General features: G+C 37.8%; 1 long non-coding RNA gene across 3 annotated transcripts in view; it reads left to right on the top strand.

Annotated features, from left to right (window-relative positions):
- The first annotated feature begins 605 nt into the window (after positions 1 to 605).
- LOC112951421 overlaps positions 606 to 21651 on the top strand; it is a 50721-nt gene continuing 29675 nt past the window's right edge. For 2 of the 3 annotated variants that reach the window (XR_003250199.1, XR_003250198.1), the window contains exons 1-2: positions 606 to 690; positions 13514 to 13775. This is a non-coding gene — a long non-coding RNA (uncharacterized LOC112951421). Of the gene's footprint in view, positions 691 to 13513; positions 13776 to 17288; positions 17388 to 21651 lie in introns of those variants that run through there. The other variant, XR_003250200.1, reaches the window with a different exon arrangement.

Raw genomic sequence — 21651 nt, 5'->3', positions numbered from 1 at the left:
ATGATAACCATCCTCCATCATATCTGATCTAAAGCCACCCTCAACCATGGTAGGATCTTCTTTGCAAAGATGTTCTTGCCCCACTTAGCTCAAAGCATTACACCTGTGCTTAGCAACCCCTCACTCTATGAAAAGAGAAATTGTCCCCCTGCCATGCTGCTACACCAGCTGGATGAGTTTGGTTTGGCCTGAACCCTCCTCTCTTCTTGGCAGGATGGAGGGGGCATCACCTGCACCCCATCTCCACCTCTCATGCCCAGAGCTATGCAGTAACTGTTGGTGCACTTTGGGTCACCTCAGCTGCACCACTGCTGCCCAAGCAGCAAAGGGTAAGAATCTAAGTACTGGACAAGCCTGGCAGCACCTCTGCAGCAGCCCTGAATCAGGCCATTTGCAAACAACAAATCTGCCTGATGTCACCTTGGAGATGGGTGCCTGCCACCCTTGCAGGAGGTAGCTTTCAGAGTCTTTCCACCTCCTGCATGCTCAGCTGTTCCTCCTAAGCTTCCTGATGGATCTTGCTTGTCCTCACCTGCAGCTGGGGTACCTGATACTGAAGTGCAGGTGGTTGAGGAGTCTTATTTCCTGTTGCCAGAAGCCCTCGGATCATAGCTTTTCTCCTGTCCAGTTATTAAAGTAAACAAAAAAAGCTAGGCAGCTGTGCTGAGACCTTCAAATTTCCTGGCAAGGGTAAGAATTGGGAGAGTTTGAGAGGAAAAATCAGCAGTGGTGGCTGTAGGACAAAATCAGTAAGTTGAGAGTTTTATCAAAAAGAAAGAGAGCTCCTGGAGAAAAATAAATGTAGAGGAGCTGATTTGCTAATTTGATTTGCATTTTAGTTGGTTGTTGCCTGTAGTTCTTGGGGAATTGGTGAGGTGTGCTGAGGAGAGATTTTAAAGTGACTGCATATGGCAAAATAATAGTCTTCGTAAAACAGTTCTGCTGTTGGAGACAGTGTTACGGGTTTGTGGTGTGACAGCTTGCCAAGAAGAAAGATAACTTAGAACAATATTTTTTATATATTATAGATATTTCTTTTTTTGCTAAGATGACTTGAAGAAGGATTTGGTAAAGAGATCCCTTTAAGAAAAGTGTTGTATGTTATTTGAGATTTGCATATTGACTAAACGTCTATAATACTGCTGTTGGGTGTCCTTGCTAATTACGTTATAGAGAAATGGTGGGAGATTTAAACTTTTCAAATGAAAATCAGAAAATGTAGTACCAGTAAATCTCTGTCTAGCCTATTTTCCGTAAGTGATAGCTGACAGATTGTTTCAAATTTATTGAATGTGAGGAAAATATGGAAGTTTTCAGATTTGTTTTCAGTAAATAAGAATAATATAGAAGATCTGGGCCTGGAAAATACGCCAGTTTGAGTAATTAAAGACTGATTCAGTATGTGGAGGGGAAAGACTGTAATGTTCTTCAGCTTTTACAAATCAAAGGAATAAGAGAAGGAAGTTGCTTTGGCATTTGGTGATGGTGAATGAGAAATTCAGAGGCAAAGTCTGAAGATAGGGTCAAGTTTTGTCTGGGGTAGGGATACTGAAAATAGGAGATAACTTCTAACAGTGGTGCGATGAAAGGTAGAACCTAAAAATTTGCTTCATTTACGGGTGGAAGCAGACCTCAACTATCTTCAAATTGAGTCAACCAGATATCCTTCCCTGGCTTGAATACTGACTTAAGTGCCACAGGTGATTTTATTTATGCGGTGATTTTTATAACACTTCTGTGAAATGAAAGAGTTGTTTCTCTTAAGGAGAAGAGCATACAGTAGGATTTGGAGTACTTCTTGGAATCTTTTTCGTTTGCTTAGGAAAGTGTTTTTTTCCAGGACTTTTGGGATTGTAAGAAAGATTCATTCTTACATTACAATGCTTAGTAGGGCAGAGTGCAGTAAGAACTTGAATCTTTTTTTAGTTTCAGGAGAGCTTAATGCAAACTCTTAAGAAAAAAACTACAGATACAGAAATAACGGGCAGTAAATTAAAAATCCTCATGCAGTTGCCAGAGGTAGAATGTTCAAAAATCACCAAAATGTTTTGTTAAAAGGGTTATTTCTTTAGACAACAGACTGCGGAAAGTCTTATACACTTAAAACGTATTCAGTTTTTTGTTTCTGTAGTGCCACACTGGTGAGTTTAACTTGGAAGATGGATTCATAGATGATGGACAAAGAATTATGTTAAAGGAAAGTATATGGGCATTAAAGGAAACTGTAAGGCTGGAGGGACATTAAAGGTAAAGTTCTCCAAGGATCAGTCTAGGGTCCAATATCATTTGTCATTTTAATGACAGACCTCAGCAGAAGAGTCATAATGATGTGACTTGCTGATAAAATGAAGTTAGTAGGCATTATCAAAGATGATAATGAAAAGTAGGTGACCTTGAAGATTAGCCTTCAGAGATGAGATTTAAAAGAACAGATGCTTGGACCTATCCTTAGGTTGTGATAATAAGAAGCTTCATCATTAGCTGGAAGCTGATTAACTAGAAACCACAGAATCTACTGTGGTCTAGTAGTTTCTAGTAGTTCTAGTAGAAATCTACTAGATTACCCTTGGTGGTACTTCTGTGTTAACGCTGAGTCCTACTCCCAGTGTTTACCCTTCGGCCTATGCTACCTGTTTATCCTCAGGCCTCAGATTGAGCCAATGGCTCACAAAAGCCCTGGCTTATTTGAGACCTTTGACAAGACTCAATGTGCAGTTAATGCATGCCTGACATAAAACACTTTTGAATAATTCATTTAACCGTGGTTGAATGACAATCTATTCACTCCAACCTTGTCTCGTCACAGCAAATTAAGCAAAAGCCAACATCACCACAGCTAACCTGTGAACCCTTTCCTTGCTTTTCATGTTTATGCAAACATTAATCCCAAACATTCAAATGGACGGGGATAACAGGAATAGTGCTTCTCTGTCTCTTCATCTGCATGGTACCTAAGCAGCTGACGACATTGCGTAATCACTGAGGTGAAATGACTTGCCAAGAGATGCCAGCAGTGGGAATAGATACTGGGTGTCGCCAGACTAACCACTCGACTGTGTTTAGGAAATGTGAATCGTGTTACACAGGCTTAGGAGAACGTGCAAGATATCTCAAGAATGAAGTCTGGAGAAGATTGGATTGTTTGGCTAAGCAAAGTGAAGGCCTGATTTCTAGAAAGAAACAAGAGCTATGTAAGCTATGTAAAAAATTTGGTGAATAAGCAAATAAGGAAACCACAGTTTAGAAAACTGAGAAAAGAAACCACACTTCACCAAATTGGGAGAGATTGCCAAGTATCATGAGTAGTAGAAGATATAGTTGTTTCTTTTTAGTATGCGTTACTACGTATTTTGTCTTTATGTCTATTAGCTACCTGGAGTTTTGTTCAAGACTCGTATGCTGAAGAGTTTCACTGTCATTGTTCATGGATTTGTAATTGTTTCTCCCCCCACACACCCAAAGTAGTGATTTACTGACTAGTTACTTTGGTTCTTTCAAATATACTTTTATCTCTGTCTTTAAAGACTGAAGACACTTAATGGATGCTGCTATCTTTCTAAAGTGATCTTTTCTGCTTTTGAGTGTTTTTTTCCCTTTTTTTCTTGACATTTTTCTCTTTCACTTTTTTTCGTCGGTTTTCATGAGATTCCCCACCTTCTTCCCTTTTTTTTTCCACTCATCCAATTAACATACTAATTCCTTAACTTCTTTCTTTCTTTTTTTCCCCCCCACTTCTTCATAATCAACAGTGAAATGGATACAGTCTTTATTTTATTCACAACTTTCACCCTCAAAAGAAGACAGGAATTGTCCATCTTAGAATAGTATTTTTCACGCTATTTGTTGTCATGAGCCTGAGCCAAGTTGACACTTGTTTTACTTCAGGAACATTAGCTTTTCAAACATGAATTTTAGAAACTATACTTCATAAGTGGTAGCTCCATTTTTTTTGGAGGATTTTGCAATATGTGTACCAAATCTGTTTGATCTTGTGGTAATCTTTCTCTCTTTTACTTCAGGAACATTAGCTTTTCAAACATGAATTTTAGAAACTATACTTTATAAGAGGTAGCTCCATTTTTTTTTTTTGGAGGATTTTGCAATGTGTACCAAATCTGTTTGATCTTGTGGTAATCTTTCTCTCCAAATTATTTTTTATATTTTTCCAACTTGCATTCATGAACAGATTCCATATTTTGCCCCTATAGATTATCTATGAAAAGAAGGGGGAGAAGTTTTCAAAACTTCCTGAAGTTTAACAAAATCTATGGGAGAGAGCATCCTAATTGTTCTGCACTTGGCATTCAGAACCTGACATGCCTTTCACTGCTGTTTTTTTATGATTTGAATAATCCTAAAAGAGAGTCCTTTCTTGCAACTTGCCTCTTTTAGGTTAACCATAAATCTTTGCTTGTGGGTTTTCTGTTTTGACATTCCAAGCCAAAGATGAAATGAGGTCCCTTAAATATTCAGCAGCATACTCTTTTGTTTGAGGGAGATAGGATTGTGGTGACTGGCAAGATTTATATTTGGGTGGTGCTGCCTGTCCACCTTGACATGTTGAGCTAGTAAAGGAACATGGAATAAGAGATTAAAGGCAACTAAATGGTACGTGCCAATTCACAGGGTACTAAGCACTTTCACTGGCTGCCAACAAACACTTCTAAAAGAAGATGGCATTTAATTCTCCTTGATGTGGACAAAAATATCTCTTGGGGAAAAGAAAAAAAATGTTGCTTTTTCTCCCTCCACCTCAGCATGGTCATGGAAGCAATAAATATGCTGACAGAGTTGCTGAGGCTTGGTACTGAAAGCAGAGATTTAGGGAAACAATCAGCATTTAGAAAGGGGAAATTAGAAAATAAAATAACTCTTGTTGTCCCATTTTTTTATGATATAATACCAGAGCTCTGAAATACATGGATGTATTTTCATTTAAATTTGGGTTGCTTGAATATTGTTTATGCCTTAGCAATATGTGGAGACTTTTTTTCCTAGAAAAAGTACTTAAATGCTTTTTGTATTTTCCATAAGCACTCCCCACAGAGATTTTTGCAATAAAACACTGACTTAAAGGTTATAAGAGTGACTATAAATCTGTGCTAATGCTGTATCCTAGGTTCTGTAAATCCATGGCCTCAAGGCAGTGAATTTGTTAGTGAGAATTATGCTGAATGACTGCCTCGTGTAGTGTCATTCAGGGTATTATGTTGACACATGCTTGGTAGTAATCGTGCTGAATAATTCAGATTTCTGGCTGCATATGCCATTAATTCTGATGATCTGAACTTCGAGTTCCAAACCTACCAGGCTTTTTGACCTTATATGTCTCTCAAGACACAAAAGAAGTGCTTCCTTCAGACAGAGATTTGTAAGACTTCTCCCATTCTAGGTCAGTTTCTGTTGACTGCCACTATGATCCTCATCTAGAGTCTATGAGAACTCTGCTGGTGGTCTGAGTGGATAAAATCCAGAGCCTGGGGAAAAAAGCCATCCAGAAATGTGTGTCTGCCTGTCTTATCTGTTATGCTAGTGGTCTTTGGCCAGCAAGAGGTCTTTTTCACAAATAGTTACTGAAAACCGGTGTTTTGTGAAAAGCGAGCTAAATTTGGTTTCATCCATGTGTGCAGAAATGTAGTCAGACTTGATACTATCACTAGTTTTGAGTGCTGTCTCCATAAAGGAAAACAGATGAAGTTAATATGGAGAAGGAAAAAATCGGTATTTAATAGATCAGGTAATTGAATAGCATTTTATTGCACCTGATGCTATTATATAATGACATAGCGATAGCCCACTAGTTATATAAGCAAATATATATTTTTCTGGAATGTATCTGTTAAACTTTACCACCAATAGAAATAAGCCAGCATATGTCATGACACTGGAAAAAAAAATTTTTTTTGTCTGAATTTGCTCTTTTAATGAAGATTCTCAAAAATATTTGGAAAAACTTCTATTTTTTTTAGGTTGTAAAAAGGATCACTCTCAAAAGAAAATTTATTACCCTCTCTGATTCTTATTTGCATATGAATTAATATGCCTATGAACTTGCTGTGCTAGGTTCGTAGTTTCTGAATAGAACAAATGATATCTTCATTACTTCCTCTTCCACCCCTCCCGCCTCCCACTAAAAAAGTCTATTGGAAATTTTGTTGGCTTATTGTAGATCTTTGTTTCCTTTCTTGGAAAGGAAGACTGCGTTTCTATAAACTGATGGTTTGAAATGTTGTCTACTGGAACTTCATGAAGCACTTAAAAAATAAGAGCTAGGTAATGCTTGCTCTCTGCTGTGCTTCCAGTGAGCGCCACTTAGTCAAAATTATTTTTGTTGCTATTTCATACTTAGAAAATACACACACAGAGGCACATCCCCAAGTAATTAGTGAACAAAGAAACCAAAGACAACTATTTCAACCTCCCGAGTGTTGTATTGGGCTGCATTTAGGACAAGGAATCCATGTGATAGAATGGGGATCAGCATGCTATCTGATCTGGTGACTAGTGGGGAGGCCTGAGGAAGCTTCTTGCCCTCCTTATTCCATGGTCTTTATGGCAAATTGATAATAAAATTAATTAAGGGGAGGACATAGATGGGGAGAAAAGCACATAATTCTTTGCTTTTTCTTTACATACAGAGAAATAATTGAATAATGACTATTTGTAGTGTGGCTCTGGGCATTGCATTTTATGCTTTTTTTTTTATTATTATTTCTTAACTGATGTCTTCTCTTTCCCTTGAGAATGAAACTATATTTAGAAGTAAATAGAAAATAAATGAGTGTTTGAGAGAAAGTAAGAAGGAGGAATTTTAGGACTATGACTTCCTCTTTTAAGCTTATGTCTTAAGAGATATTCTGTATTACTCCTTTCCCCTGGAGGGTTTTGAAATCTCTTACTGTTCATAGATTTCTTAAGTAAAAGGCTTGTTTCTCCACTCTTTAATCAGGCTTTGCAGCCCATGATTATTTTCTTTTCTTTCTTATTATCTCAAGTAACACCAGAGCAATCATAGAGACTAATAGGAATTTTGGCATATATCTCTAGGAGAAAAGGATAATACTTGTTTCTTTAGAGCTTCTGAAGTTTTGAATGTATCTAGCTAATATATCATATAGATTCTCTAAAAAGGAACTCTGAAAGTTCAATTCTTGATTTGAAGGCAAGCAGTATGATTTCAAGCTGAATTGCTTTTCTGATTATAAAGTGATTACTCAAATTAAAACACATTTTCATAAAAATATCTGCTATGCCTGCATATCACAAAACTTGTAGCTTAGTTTCTCAATGTGTTTTGAAATTTTTTGAATTTTTGAAATTTTTGTTGTGCACAAGAATAAATCTCTAATGGACACCATTATTTGAAATATAACTGGGAAAACAATGTGGTTCTTCCTCACTGTGTCACGTAAGAGAGAGATCTTTTCATCATATCCTTAAGCATTCTGGAAAGTTCATGTAAAGGAAAGTATTGGGTTCTCTATCTAATGCCTACATTTTCATGAAAACTCTTTCTGCTGCAGGAAAAGAAATTATACTAGCTGCTACCTAACTGCATCTTCTCAGCAACACTAACCCATAGACTCGAGTCCTTCCATTTGGGTGAAATCCAACATCAGTCTATGGCAAAAGAAAATCATCAAAATGATGGCTGTATAGAAACTAAAAAATGGGATGCTTTTAAAGTAACCCAACAAACAAAAGCCCTTGTCTTCTGTACTTATGCTCAGACTTTAATTAAAAACTTCCTGAAAAATGAATTGTTAAATGAGAAACACAAGCTTGAATTTGTTTAACCTCAGAATATTTGGTAAGATTACATTAATGGAGATCTTAAACTAACTACTTGGATGGAAATAGAGATTTTAAGTAGATTTTAAGGTTTAGTGAAGAGGAAGGGCTTTTGAAAGCATCTAGGTTATGTCTCTAAACAGCAAAAAACGTATTTCAAGCTAATTGGGTAGAATGACCCTTATAGGGTGTAATTCCTGGATCAGTTATCACCTGCATAGGTGAATTGGCTTAACTTCCAAATATGCTTAATTATTTCAAGAGAGCATATGCTCTACATCATAAGGTTCTGATTTTTGTCCTTGTTTTATTTTTCTCTCTGTAAAAGTTGGATCTGATCAATTGTGGGAAAATTGCAGTCTGCTGGAGTGAAGGTTTTATCTTGATGGTCACTGGTATAAGGGTTACTGATTTATGTTTAAATGACAGATGATAATATAGTCCACAAAGCACATGCATGATTTTTGAGGCCTAGAAATCATCTTAAGTGCAGGAAAAAAAAAAAAAGTACCATCTTCAGCAGTTCTTATACACCTGTGAATGGAGGGAAACTGTGCTTAGCTGTAAAATGCAATTGCAACAAAGGAATATGAGAGCGTTACTTTTGAGAACGTCAATAATATCAGCTCCAAAACAGATACAGAAAGGAAACAGAATTTCCAGAACATCAAGATATTAAAAGCACTATTCTGTCATAATTAAGGTGGATCATGCTTGGGTCAATTTGGATTTCTGCTTGAAACTTGATGCAATGCACAGTTTCCACATTTGCATTCTGTGTTACTGCTATCAATCATGTAGTACTCACATAAAAGATAAAATGTGTCATTCACCCCAAATTCAGGGGTTATCATATTCAGCCCTGCAAACCAGGCAGTCATTTTTCATTTCTCAATAAGCAGAATACATCAGTCTCTGTTTGCATTATTAGGCAGCTGAGACATGGAATGAGCCTGACTGCCTTTTCAACACTTGCTTGCCACATTAATTCCTGAATTAATAGTGTGGAGCATTTGAACCTTGATTGATAATTTATACTGTCAAAGTATTTATGTAATTTTTAGATATTTGGAAGGGAGGGGAGTGTGGTCTATCTGAGTTGGGGAAGACGGGGAGAAGGCAGGAGTGTTGCATCCTTTAAGACAAGCTATCAGGGCAAATATCTTTTTCCTGCTCATTATTGCTTACTTTTTCATGTATAAAAACAAAACAAACCAAAAAACTGCGAAACTAGTTTTTTGATTCTGCATGATTTAATATCTAGTTTACTTAATAATGAGGCTTTGAGGTTTCCTTTCTTGATTAACTGCTAAGATGCCCCTTTTATTGCCCACCTCTGTATTGCTACAAAGTTTCTGCAGTGCTCTAGAATGAGAACTGTGGTTGGTACAGAAACTCCAGAAGAAAAAAATCTGTTTGCTCCTCTTCTATGGTTGTTCAGTAAAAGTGCTATTGTGGTTCTGTAGGCAGCATCTTGATTAGGGAATAGTTCTCATCGTTGCTAAGTTTTTCTGATTTTGATTTCGGCTTCCTTTCTCTTGCAAACTTTGAAAACATGGCCAAAAGTAAGTGGCATCACCTCTTGGAGCCCCTGGGGAAGCTGTTGCAATCCTGCTGAGTGAGGGGACTGGTTCATTTCCCGGCCTTAAAACCTCTCGAGGAAAGCTATGGGTCTGAAGGAGAGGCAAGTGTTGAGGGAAGGAAGCAGCTTTCACTGTTGCTGTTGTAACGAAATAGGCTCTTGCTAGCTACAGGACAAGGTTGAAATGCTTTTTCTGCAAGACCTGTGCTATGACAATTCAGTGCAATATTATATCAGAGTGGAGAGGGAAAAAAAAAACCCTCAAAAAAACAACAACAAAAAACACATGTAGACCCTGGTAGTCTAATATAGCTGTGGTCTTGATAACCCATCTCTTACCTTCCAGCTCTGTATAGTTCTGGTGTAGAACCTGGTTGTCTTACATTTAGAGGACAACTTGGTATATTTTGGTTCTATTCCAACTCCTGCCAGTCTGTTTGTTGAAAGAGCTCAGGCAAATAAACAAGTTTCAGGTGTCCATATTTTACTTTCTCCAAAACAGAGAAAAATTACGCTTCCTATGCTTGGGGTTGTTGTGATGAATTGGTCAATGATTTTAAAGTAACACTTTCACGTGCACTGAATTAAAGGTACATTAGCTCACAGTGAAGAATGTCTGGCCTAAGTATAAGACAACATAGGTTACTATTTGGAAAAAAAAAAGTCTGCAGCACTTTTGATCCTGCATTGTTACAAACTGAAATTAAAGAAACTACTGTTTAGGAAACCAGTACTGTAAAATGTTCTTTCCTATGCTAAATGGTTTTTTTCCCATTCTCTGGAAGTTTTTAAAGCTAGCACACCTCTCTGCCTCTCTGGAGAGGCTGGGTGCATTTACATCGCAGAAAATGTAATTATCGTGCCTATCTGCAAAACACAACTTGGTGCCATAAGAAGCATTCATTTTCTTGAAACCTCCATTATTAATGTCAGTGTTGTCAATCTTCCTTAAGGAAGTATAATATAAAAATTTGATCAACAGGATGGCAAGAAGGAATATCATCTGATTTTTAGTTTTTGTTTTTTAAAACCTAAGATATATGATTTCAGAATTATGCGAATACCATGTTGTGGATTGTAAGATGTATTAAGATGCTTGCATAAGCAAAAAAAAAAAAAGTAATTCTCAGATCAGTTTTTGTTTGCTTGCTTGTGACAAGAAAATGAAAAACAACTGATGTTCTGGCCCTCCTTCCCCTCTCCCCTCCCCCCCCTTAATATTCTTTAAGACCAAAAAAATGCTCCATGTCAGGATGGAAAAGGCATTAAAAGTGAAGCATGTTTTGATGGCCAACTTCATAATATGCTTATTTTCTTCCATGTATCTAGGTTTTAAATCGGGGCCTATTATATTATGGATAAGATTAAACTGTATGTGACGAGGATTTTTAAATCAAATCTTGATTGCTTAAATTCAAAACTTTGTGCAAGAAACAGCTCATTTGACTGTCTTTAAAAGGGAAAGAAATTTAAAAATGGGTCTTAAAATGATGTATTCAATTTTGACAGCTTAAGAATAACCCTTTATTTCTTCTAACTTTGCATTCAAATTGGAATCAAAAGCTTAAAATGAAACCACTCATCTTTCAGGTGATTTTGAATTTAAATTTTTGATTTAAATCCTTTTTGTTTCAGTTCTTATTAAACTTTCAAAACTTAGTCTTCTCAAAAAAAGTTGGCATTTTAATGAGGATTAAAAAATATTCCTGTGTTTAAAACAGTGATGGATCTATTTCTAATCAAATCTAGAATTATCTTTTATTTTCTCCTTATGTAAGAATACATACAATAGTAGATAATTCTCCACATAGGGCCTTTTGAATTTTTATATCTCCTTTTACCCGTTTCTGCTTATCATCACAGAAGGAGTGTGGAATATGAGACCTGAGATCTCCATCATAAAAACTGAGTTCTTTAAAATTATGATCAAAGGCTGTGCACTTGTCTTTCATACCAATATGTTTCTGTCATTTGGGCACTTATTTTTAAATCATCACAGAGTGAGGACAGAATGGGACGTTAGGCTCCTATTAGATAATCTTTCCCTCCAAGGATGAATATGGCACTGTTTTGTGGCTTCGGTAGTAACGCATCGATATAGTTCTGACTACGTAGGTGGACAATAGTCTTTGCAGGAGGCCAGGACCCACCATGCGCAATATGTTGTTAGCGTGCAAAGTATATTGTAATTGTATGTTACAATATAAAATTTGAGCTGAAAGTGTGTAGGTAGTACTTTTTTTCTGTGTTGATTCTCTCGTGACCATGTCATGGTTATAGGTGCTGACAGTAGCTACTGATTTCCAACCTTTTATAAGCTACTCTTCAAACTGTCACCCAAGTTTCTTTGCTTTAATTTGATGCTTTCCCTAGATGTCCTCAATTTAGATGTGCTTCAGCAGCTGCTAACCTGTTCTGAATCATTAGCAAAACTCTAATTTGTTGATTTTTGAGGAGCAGAGCTGATGATATGAATGCAGAGATGGAGCTGAGATTAAATGAGAATTCCCCCAACTCTGTTGTTCTCTGCCACACCATTGAGGATCTCCTTCTCTGCTGTGTCCTTCCCCAGAGGAGCTGCTGTGCCTTAACTCCTAACACAGGCCTCTTGGTGAAGAGGACTCATAGAGGAGCTTGCAAATGATAAATTGGAGTTTCATATCACTCACTATAACTGTTCCGAACAATTAGAGGACAAATGTCTAGCTCTAGCTACAATGCTCCTTTGAGACTTACATGATTTGGATCGTAGAGCTTTATGGGCTGTCATTTATAGCATACTGTTGTGTCAACCGACCGCTTATTACCTAGTTCCTTGTTATATATAACAGGTGGAAGCAGATTAAGGAAGGGTTTGTTTTCAACAACCCAGCGTGTGCCTTCAGCGTGGTTATCGCTGAGACAAGTATGACTTCTCCTGGGCAGAGGCTACTAAAAGCCAGGTCACAACGAGGGCCGGGGCACAAGGGGTGGTAATGTGGCCAGCAGGTCTGGTCTCATCTGGCTGCCGTTAGGAGATGGCAGCTGTCATCAACCCTGAGCCCAGGTTGCCAGGCAGGTTGGTGGTGATGAGGCAGGTCCAAGATGAAGCCAGAAAGTCAACCTGAAGAACTGGGTCAGGCCTGCTGAAGGGAACCGTGGCCAGGCAGAGCCCCATGTGAGGGCCCCAGGGGTGAGGAGGCTGGGCAGGACCAGTAAGGCCTGTTGGTCTCCCCTAGGGCTGTGAAAACTATTTAGGTAGCTACAGACTTTGTGCAGTTCATGTGTGCAGTGATGCGGACTATTGAATGGTGTTACACTGCAATTTTGTAAGTGGGTTTCATTTGGTTTTTCCTCAAACTGTTTACAGGTTCACCTCATCTCCATGCTTGAGATGTTAAGACTTAAAAACAGGCATTTCTTGTTATTGGAATCTTTCAAGTTATTGGAATATAGGGTTGCTTTCCCAGTAATCATGTTAGTCTAGTAAAATACTTGGATATGTAGTCTCTATGGCCTGCATGCTGGAACAGCTGCATTCCTGAAAATTTCAATCCCTATGAAATGATTACAGACTTTTTTTGTTTAAAAGGACCATTCTTGAAACAGAACATTACATTCGAGAATTTTATGACCTTTTCATGGAAATTTGAAAACAACGTGCATACTCTTGAAGTAACTTAAAATTGTTGATTGATGGTGTGTTTCTGTGCTTAGTAGGGTATTTCTGTATGTATTTTAGCTGAAATGTTGCAACATTCAGCAGTGACTTCTGAACCAACCTTCTCATAGAAGATATAGAGTAGATATGCATTGATTGTTTTGAGGCAAAGTTTATATTTAGCACAAAGCAAAAAAGTTTTTTTTTTAATTAAGTTGACGATAGTATTAAGTTATTCTTGGTTTACTTATGCCACTACTATTTCCATTTAACAGCTCTTGCAGGAGAGTCATACATTGAGACTAGTGGAAAAGAAGCGATTAAATATTGTTGTGGTATATAGGGAGATAAAGCAATAATCCTTATCTGTTAGACTTGATTAGTAAAGCTTTGCGATGGTAGAAAGTGTTAGATATGTGTGTGTTGGGATGTGTCTTGTGGAGTTATTTTTGTCTGTTTTTGTAATGTTTCAATTTTGCTTTTTTGATTCCCCTTTTCAGGTAAAGAATTCACTTTTAAAATGGAAGTACCTGGAAAGCCAATGAATGTAGCAGCTTTGAGAATCTGCAAGGTAGAATTTTAACTGAATATGGCAGGTCCTCAGCATGATCATCCAGGCAGTTGTGCTCTGCCTGGGACCATAATACGTTGCTGTCTTCTCCGAAGAGGCCAAAGGACAGCTTGAAGTTCTGTGGATGAAATTATCTTCAAGGCAGGAGTAACTGACTAAACTTCTGTAAAAGTTCTCTTTAAGTCATTGAGGTAAGCAAGGATTGCAGGAATACTTTTATTGACTATGTCTTCTTTGTTTCAATATTCTCTAGAATATGTCCTGCTGTTTTTCCTCATGCTTTATCGTGGATTTTTTTAGGAGAGAATGTCATGGGTTTTAGACCAGCTTTTGGATGCTCTGAGCTGTAAAGACTCAGCTTCTGTGGGTATGCCTCTAACAGGGGGCAGCTCTTGACTGGCACCAGCTCGGTTTTATCCAGATCTAGAAGCTACATTTAGTGGCTTTCAGCAGAGAAACTGAGTTAACTGCTGCTACATCAGCCGCGCTGTTTTCAGGGCTGCATTGCACCGTGTAATCATGTCAAGGGATCAGTTTTGGTGGGGTGTGTGTATGGTGGATTTTTGTTTGTTTTGAAGTGTTCTTTTCGTGCAAACCTGAGGCATGTGCTTTCTGTACTATCACTATATTAAGATAAAAATATTCATGCATTGCATGAAACTTATTTGCCCTCTTGATGGAAAGCCTGTTTTGGAAAGCTCGTCAGCCTCTGATTTATTATCTCCTCCTGCTTCTGCAATTCATTCTTAACTTCTTAACTAGTCATTTGTTTTATTAACAACACATAATCAACAGAGAATCAGTGAATTATACGTTCAGTATCGGAATACAGCAGATAAGCCACAGTACTAAATTATTAAAAATTCTTCTGCTTATTTATTCCATCTTTTCTAGGTGACTCCTTTATTTCAAAACCCTCCCTGTAATTCCTCAGTATAATCCAGATGATAATTGTCTTCCTCTTGGACATGATCTGTTTGTGCCAAATGCAGTCTTAGTTTTTGTGTGTTTGTTCCACATCTATAACTTATACTTGCACACCTATTTTAACAATTTCTCTTATCCAGACCATTTGCCAAAGGTAGGCAATGTAAATGGTCCCAGAAAATCAATTAAGAAGCTTCCTTGTAAACTGGCTTTAAGCGAAGATTTTTGTAGAATTGGGGTGAGAGCTGGAGCAGCAGCAGGCATTTCACTGGGAAAAAAAAATGAATATGTACTTGAGAAGAATCCATAGGTACAAAAATACAAGTGACAGAAGAGTTTGGTCAAAGGGTCCATGGTAATGTTGTCAAAGCTGAATACCACCTGTGCATTTTGCTTTGCCATGGAGTTGCAGTTGATGGATGGTTTCACAGGCGTGATATCTTTGTTAGGGACATTAGGGCAAGCAGAAGCAGAGCAGAAATGTGGCAGCCACATCTCCAACACTTCTGTGCAATGGTTGCTGCAGTTGCTGTTTTGCTATGATGGAAGGACTTGCCCTGACAATCTGACAGAGCAGTTTCTTTCTAAGGAAAGCCTGCTCTTGTCTGCTGTCCTTTGTTGCTCATCATCATCAGCCCTCTGCTCCTTCTTGGAACTCCATGACAGCTGGTTCCAGATGAACTAACACATCAGTAAATCTCTCCTTTCCCCTTCTGATACTGTGAGCAGCAGTGGCCTTCTCTCTGTATACCACCTCTAAGACCTCCCTCCTAATTTGTAAATTAGATGCTCTCTTCCTGGCTGTTCTTCTGAGATCTGCAGGCTAAATTGTCTATCTAGGAGATTATTACTGCTGAGGAAGCTGTTACGGTGCCTGGGGCCAGACCCAACATTCACTTTGATCCTTTTTAAAGGTGCCTCTTTTGGAAAAATGCCTTTCCTTTTTGAGAATGGAAGATTGCTTCTGCTGCTCCTCCTGACTAGTTGCATTTTTGAAGGCTGGGCCTGATGCCAAACCACAGCGGAGCTGTCATCTTTCTTAGGGACTGTTTCCTTTCTAAAATTGCATATTGAATAATGAGCACTTCATGGCTGCAGTTCTTCTAGGTTTGGGGAAAGGGAGCTATTTCTAGCTAAACTAAAATAAGGTGGAAAACGTACATCATGGACTTAATATTTAAGATTTTAAGCACTGCGAAAACAACATGTACTTGCCTTCATTCCCACTAGAATCACATATGTCATGAAAATTATTGGAGAAGTACTTAGAAAGTGGCAAATCAGACTCCAAAACTTTTTCAGGCAGGATGACTCTGCAGATGAGCAAAAGGAAGGAATGGGAAAAAGGGGAATGTGTCTTCCTCTCACAAAACATGCCATTTCTGCTAACATGGTAGTAGGGTAGATGAACTGGTGAAGAAGCACAGTGCAACTATAGGATGGCGTAGTTTTGCCCAAACAACCAGTCAGATTCAAAACTTGAATTTTGGTTCTGTAGAACACCTCTTTTTTAAGTTCAGCACCTGTTTTTTGCATTCAAGTTCTTTGTACAGAAGAATTTGTACTTAAAGCAATGGTGCAAAAATTAATTTAGACACATTTGGAATAACTTTACAGAGAAGTGGAGATTTCACATGTCTGGTAACAAATGTAAAGCAACGTTAAACAAAAAGTGTCTAATGAAACTAAAAAATATTCTATGTGAAAAGCTGTCTAAGCAAATGGTGTATAATGCATGCATATCTGTGATGAGGTAAGCAGCTATATGGAAAAAGGTTAAAAATGCTGAGACAGCTATGCAAAAAATGTTATGAACTAAGTAATATTTATTTGCTTTTGGGTACTTTCCACCTGTAATTAATTTGAAAGTTGAGTTAGTGATGTTGCAGCAAGAGTGGGGAAACGCATGATTCAAGCCTAAAATAATACACTACTGGCTTCGCTTGGTGGGTTTATTTTGTTTGGGCCTTTTTTGCTCTGGGTATTCTTACCTCTCTAAATTCAGAAGAAAATAAGAGTATGAATTTATACAAAGAGAACCAAAGGAAAACCTTTGCACAATCCAGTTTAAATGGGAACTGACATTGGACAGTTTTGGTGTGGCAAAGCTCTGAGGATGCCTTTCAACTTTGCTCCCCATTCTGCTTGTGTTGTTGTGTCCCATTGACTTAAGCAGAATTATGTTCTCTTTTTTTTTTTTTTTTTTTGGTTTAGCTACCGATCTTTGGTTTAATTGGTTTAGTAATCATATAATTCACTTTATATGATATGCTGTGTCCTGTATATGGAGCAAGGATTTCATGACAGTGCTTGAGGTGCTGGGTTTCAGCGATGGGTGATGTAGTCTCTGTGTGTTCTGATTTACAGAAAGCTTTAGGTTTGTTTTGGGGAACTCTGTTGCTGATGGCCCTTCTGTCTGAAGTTCTTCTAGCAGCATTGCCTTTGTATTGGCAAGTAGAGCTGCTCTTCTGAGTCTGTCACATCTTTCACATCAACTGAACCCTAGTTAGTGCAGCCACGTGACAGTATGTCTCTGCTGGCCATGCTTCATTAAAGATGACCTTGGATTAGATAGTGTCTGCCTTTTGACATGGCTATTCCTCCGGTGTTTGTTCTGATTAACATTTTTGCATCTATAAAAGCTCTCCTTTGCTATTGATATCTTAATAATGAACCTTATATGAAGAATTTTACAGTTGTACTGTATTTGTTTTATGCTTTCGAGTTTGAGGTGAAGAAATACTACTACTTATTTCTCTGTTTCTTTCTATCACAAGGAATGTGTTATTTTGACGAAGTGTGATTCTTCCCCACACTCTGTGTGAGAGAAAAATCAAGAGATGGAGAAAAGGAAACTGCAGCTGTTTTGCACTACATGTGGAAGTTACAATGCAAGTAACTAGCAGAATCTTACATTTAACAAAATAGTTACATCTCTAGCATTTTTAAGAGTAGTAGGTGTTTTTCATAAATATAGATGTCATGGCTTTGTCTTTGAAATGCTCTTTAAAGATAGGTGAAAAATCAATAGGTTTGTGAGAAATATATATGTGGGACAATAAAGGAGGAAGCAAAATTGGTACCAGGAGGGAGAGTGGCTGAGGCAGTTTGGGACTAGGTGGGACTGGTGTTCTAGGATAAGATTACCTCCTTACCAGGCCCTTTGGCACGTGTATGGATATCACAATTTTGCGTAAGTGTTGGAAGCACTGGATTACAAATATTTTACTTTTTATATCTAGTATTTTTTCTGCTTAGTACTTGTTTTAATATCTCAGCTTTGTTCTTTAAGCAAAAATGCTTATTTTTAAAAACTTTTTTTGATAAATGTACACATTGTTCAATAAATGTAAATTTTAGAATATCTTGATCTGCTTGCAGAAAGGGATTTAGGTTTGTCAAGCTGGTCTTTGGAAAAAGACTAATTTCACTTTCCTTAATATGTTTTCTGGGTAGAAGTATTACAGCATTTACAGATATAACAGATGATAATATTTAGATTCTAGTGGTGACATTTTAAAAAGACTTTAACACACATGAATTACAACGATAAATGCTTCAGTTCAGAGTTCCTAGCACCTTTCAGTGTAATTTCTTGCTTGAAATTGCTTTGACTTTTGGAAAAGTAACTTCCTTTATGACAGAGGTGCCAATCTGGAAGTCCCAGTCTAGAAGAAAATATTTTGAGTTGTTTTGTGTTATGAAAGCAAGAAAATTATTTTTCTCCTGTGTTGTCTTCACCCAGGCAATTTTCACATAACATAATGCAAGACTGAGAAATAGAGAAATGAGACTCGGAGTTGTATCATTTTGGTAAGAAAGTATTTGGAAAATTAACTTCATTTGTTCTTTCCTGAATCCTGTTTCTATTAGCATTTTATCGCTGTTTCTTTTATGTTTCTTCTCTACAACGTGCAGTTCTAGGTTCCTAGTAGTTGTGCACAGTGCCTTGTCAGAGTCTGAACTGATGCAAGAAGTTCTTAGTATTCTTAAAATTGGACAACCAGTAGGGTATTGAATAGCACTCCCAGCAGAACATCCTAAATCATGTCATCATGTGAGAAAGCTTCCCTTTGCAATAAGCCATTGCTATAATAAAGAGATTAAGCAGTGCTTATCATATATTTCCAGGTGGAAAGGAGGAAATATTTTATGTAATAAAGCTAAGGAATAAAGACCTGAGAATGCTAATGTGGGGTCATTTGTTCAAATGGGCTGTGTTCTCAATATGTTGCCAATTAACTCCTTTTGAGCTTAAAAAGACCGACAAACTTGCAGAGCTACAATTCACATGTTTTGTGAGGGTTAGAGTCCCATAGAGCACATCTAGTATTAGCTGAATATCTTACAGTATTCAGTAGAACTTACTTCTGGCTTTGGTGCCACAACTGAGTATATTTCTGAAGAGATTTTGGGATGTAAAAATCTCTGATAGTGGTCTGATAGTGGTGCCATCAGAGTTATATAGGAACCTCCTATCTGGGACTGAGTCTCACTGGGGAGTCTCCGCTGTGTATTTCCATGAACGATGGATGCACACTGGTACCCCCAGAGAAATCTTGAGGGGCCTTTTGAGGACAAGATGTGTAATCAGGACAGCAGCAGTGCTAAATAAAGCCTGAAAATTTGGGGTTGCATCTCAGCCTACCTTTTTTTTTTTTTTTTTTTTTTTTTTTTACATCCCTATTCTGAGCTACTGATTTGGCTCCCACAGGCCGAAATTCATGTAGTCAAATTTCTGGTCTGTATTCCAATAGGTTTTAGCATCATTTGTGAATTGTTATATAACAGTTGTTGAACTGCTCAGCAATTATACTGAGCGATTCTGCTGTGGCCAAAGGCAGAGTTGCAGTTGAGTAGAAGTTAACTGGTAAATGACTAATAGTTAATTACTAGAGCTAGGATCTTGGTGTTGGAATCAGTCACTTCAAAATGGGAATGATGTACCAAATCCCTGTGTGAATCCATCTCTAATTTATTACTCAAGTGGCTGAAAAGCAGTATAACCTAGATTACTGTATAATATATAACAACTTATTGCATGAAACGTGGCAAGAAGTACCTAGCAAGACGCACACGCACACACTCAGCCAATTTTGAAAGATATAAGTTCCCAAATACAGTGCAAGGTTTTCCCTGGAATGGCAGTAGGCAACAGGCAATCCACAGAGACATGTCTTATACTTCTAAAGAGCTCATTCATTTAATTATATGGTTGAATTTGGGACTAGGTCTTCATGGGTTGTTGTTGCATCTTTTTAAAAAATAAAAAAAAAAAAAGGCAAACAAAGCCCTCTTAAACAGCGAAACTGAGAAATAAAACTGAGTAAAATGGTGGAGCGATCCACTTCAAACAGGTTGGGCTGTGATAGAAGTCAAGAGTACTACTGGAGGACTTGTGGCTCGGAGGAGGCATGCAAAACCCTTGGGATTGATTCCTGCATCATTCTTCTCCAGAAGCACAAGTTGCAATGCCCCAATAAAACAGTAATCTTCATTTGCTTTTTCACACTGTATTTCACAATTTGGACTGTTTAGCACACCTCTACTACCAAACCTCCCCTCCTCCTGTTCTTGCTCCCCAAGGTGAGGCTGAACAAAGAGGAGACCTGGCGTACTCTTCACAAAGTGCTCCGTGCCGTCTAGCTGCAGGAGGTGTAAATCAGCTTCCAATCACACGCATTTGTTAACCCTAATCAGATAATATTGAAGCTTGGATGCATGTCACTGCTGTCGAAGCCCTTTTAGCTAATCAAGATGGAAATGGGAGAAAAGAAAGCAATATGTTTATATTTAGTGCATTTATATCAGGTGCATATGGAAAAGGTAAGAAGGTTTTATTGGCATGGTTTTAAAAAGCTCTATTATGCCCAAGTAGCAAAGACAGGAATGGGTAATATAGTTATTTCAAATATATACTGCTCAAATAAAGCTGTTCACAAAGCATCATATATTAAACTCTTAGCATACAGATCTCATACAGGCAGACCTGCCACTTTCTCTGCTTCCAGAATTGCCCTAGCTAGCTTGTATTTCCTACCATAGACCACAGAATTTGTTTGCATATTGTTGCAAAGTCTAATTGTTTTGTTTTACAAGAGTTTTCATGAATTATGCTGGAAACCACAGGTTAGTTTTCTAAAAAGAAAAGTTATGGATGCATTGCAGGAAGTTGCTTGAGGCAATAAATTGAGGCATTGAAGATATATGAATGTGGTGTAATTTCTATTTAGATACTCAGATTATTTGCTGACCTCCTCCATAATCTGTAGGGAAGAAAGCCCAGAAGCCCCAAGGTATGACTAGAGGAGGATTTATGTAGAGCTTTACTTTGCTAAAGACTGGTAACCAATAAATAAGGCTCAGAAGAGCCCTGGACAGACTTCATGCATGCTATTCAAGCCATATTGGGCTGGGAAAACAGACCGCTGGGACTAGGAAAATCTTGTTACAGTTATAAGTTTCTTCATTTACAGATGCCTAACTAGAACTTGAATGCTCTTGTAATGCAACTGGGAATCTCATCCAGTCAAGCGGAGTTGTTTGACTGGAACAAACTCTAAGCTAAATAGATGTTGCTTACAACTAAATTGAAATCTTCAGTATGCTACACCAGTGTCACTACTCTTTGAGAGCTGATCAGATTCAGCACTGTTCCTGAGCAGGTGGTATGCAGTGTGTAGTACTTAACTGAGCATGGATTTAGGTTTGAATGTACCCAAGTGCTTGGGGGTCAAAGCTACTTCAGGAAAGGAAAGAGGCTGTCTTCTGCAGTAGTGTTTAGGAACAGGGTACAGGGTTCTAAAGAGGTTGATCCCATTATCCCATTACTGCTAGTGATATTTTTTTTTTTTTTAAAGCAGAATGTTCTTTCCCTTATTCCCATTCTTCCCCTACGTCCCCTTCTGCCACACTTCAGGCTATGAGCTATGGGTCTCTCTGTCATACCTCTGATAGCTGAACTTATTTCTGATTCCATGAGAGTGGAGTTTCCTTCATCCTACGCTCCTCCAACCTGTTGTCTTACCCTGAATTTGTGTTGTCCCAGAGAAGCATTGAAATTCTGCTTTCAAGCTTCTACCTCCCTGCCTTTTTTTTTTTTTTTTTTTTTTTTTTTTTTAATTTTTCAAGAAAGGCAGA

The sequence above is a fragment of the Nothoprocta perdicaria genome, unplaced genomic scaffold (genome assembly GCF_003342845.1).
Source record: "Nothoprocta perdicaria isolate Ctin4 unplaced genomic scaffold, notPer1 scaffold_35, whole genome shotgun sequence".
In the NCBI taxonomy this organism is placed as follows: Eukaryota; Metazoa; Chordata; class Aves; order Tinamiformes; family Tinamidae; genus Nothoprocta; species Nothoprocta perdicaria.
This window is presented reverse-complemented; position numbering and strand designations above follow the sequence as displayed.